This window comes from Galeopterus variegatus, unplaced genomic scaffold (genome assembly GCF_000696425.1).
Source record: "Galeopterus variegatus unplaced genomic scaffold, G_variegatus-3.0.2 Scaffold2331, whole genome shotgun sequence".
Lineage (NCBI taxonomy): Eukaryota > Metazoa > Chordata > Mammalia > Dermoptera > Cynocephalidae > Galeopterus > Galeopterus variegatus.
The window spans coordinates 57,168-59,212 of record NW_007728442.1 but is presented as its reverse complement, the minus strand read 5'-3'; positions in this window follow the sequence as shown (position 1 = coordinate 59,212).

Below are 2,045 nucleotides of genomic sequence, written 5' to 3'. Positions count from 1 at the left end.
GCTTTTCGTGTTCTCTGAATTCTGCTGGAATTTTAAGTTAGAATTTCATTTAATTTGTAGGTTAATTTGCAGAAAAGTGATAAACTTACAATGTTAAGATAGTCAACCATGATTATCATGTTTTTCCAATTATTCATATTTTCCTGACACCCTTCATTAGAGCTGAACATGGAATTTAAAAGGCACCACCTAAATAATAAAAGGAATGTAATTTAAGAATATATTCCATTAAAGTGCTTTTTATATGTCTAATAAACTAATAAAACTCATTATCTTATACATGTAGTGATGTCTGAAACTGTACATAAGTTAGGATGTTTCTCCCACTAGCACGTGGACTTTCTCGAGGGCTGGGACTGTGTCTCACGCATTTGCATTTCCCCAGTGCCTGGCACGGGACGTGGCATACAAAAGGAAATCTTAGTCAGCTAAGAGAAACTGAGAGTGTGGCAGAGTATGTGCTCTTAGAGGTTAATTCCATAGAGGAAATCTTGCCATCTGATATCGTGCCCTCTGTGCTTTTGCCAGGCAGAATCATGGGTTTCATGGTTAATTCCATAGAGGAAATCTTGCCATCTGATATCGTGCCCTCTGTGCTTTTGCCAGGCAGTTTCATATACCAGGATTCTGTGGTGTAATTCAGTCAGAGAAATACTATGCCAATAGGAAACTGCTCCAAGACCTAGGCCTCTAGAACCATATTGTCTTAAGGAAAGCAGCTACATATAACTCTGGAAAGAGAGCTGCAAGAGAAGATGCTTCTTACAAAGAAAGAACAAATGTCACACATTGAGGGAAGGAGAAAGGGGGTACTAAAATTGGGAGCCCCTCTCTGCTGAGAATCTGTTTATTCTGTGGCTAACAGAGGGGAAGGAGAACTCACTTTCTGAAATGTTGTTCAGAATCCTAGAACTTATTAATACGTGTGTGGTATTACTGAGTGGTGGGAGATACAGTCTTCCCTCCCTTCTTCGACTCGCTCCAGTCCCAGTATCATAAACCATGCATAGTACTTCCCTCTAGGGTTTCCTGCCAGTTGGTTACCACACTGGACATTTCCATGTGTCCTGAGCCCACCTCGTACTTCCATGCTTTTGCTTAAGTCTGCCCTTCTGTCTGGAAGGCCCTCCCCTTCCACTCCATCTCCCGTCAACCAGGCAAACGCCTATTCGTTCATCAAGACCCAGCTCAAATGGTATCTCCTCTGTAACTTTCCCTTACCTGCTCATCGTCACAGACAGAATTCATTGATCCTTCATTTGTGTTTCCACAGAACTTTATGTATTTCCCTGTTATTATGTATTTCCCTATTTATCTCAAGGAATTTTAGTTAATTGTTTAGTTTATATATAACATTCTTAAAATTGTGCTGGGTGCATGGTAAGGACTATGTAAGCATTAGATATTATTATTTTTATCATTGTTAATATTATCATTACTGTCTGTATGTATGGTTCTCCCACTAGCACTTGGAGTTTCTCGAGGGCTGGGACTGTGTCTCACTAGTTTGCATTTCCCCAGTGCCTGGCACAGGATGTGGCATATAACAGGAATTCAAAACCTGTTCATTGAATTAAGTTCCCTTAGGGGACTGAGAACTGCCATGTCCAGAGCTGGGGCATGGTGCTAATTCCGACCTCTCCAAGCTTATCCATCTTAAACTAAACGTTTGGCTGCTCTGCCCCTCAAGTGCTATAGTCAGTTGGGTGCTGTGGCCATTGCTAGAGAAATCATTTGGAATAATTGAAATATACGCAATCTATAGTGTACAAGAAAATCATGCCTAAAGGCCTATCAGAACTCATCTTCAATGGGAAAAGAAACCATTTATTTTCTACATGTTTGCTGACAGCACGCCTGAACAGTCTTTGCTACTGAAATGCAATAAAGTTTGCTTGGCTTTATTTGCGGCAGGTGAATAGTTGGATATTCATGGTTAACTCATCTTTCCCCAAAATCAATTGTGCTTGAGGCAATGACAGAGGAGATGACTCACATGCTCCCAAACAATATCCACAATGACTTTTTTTTTAATTTGGAAAGAA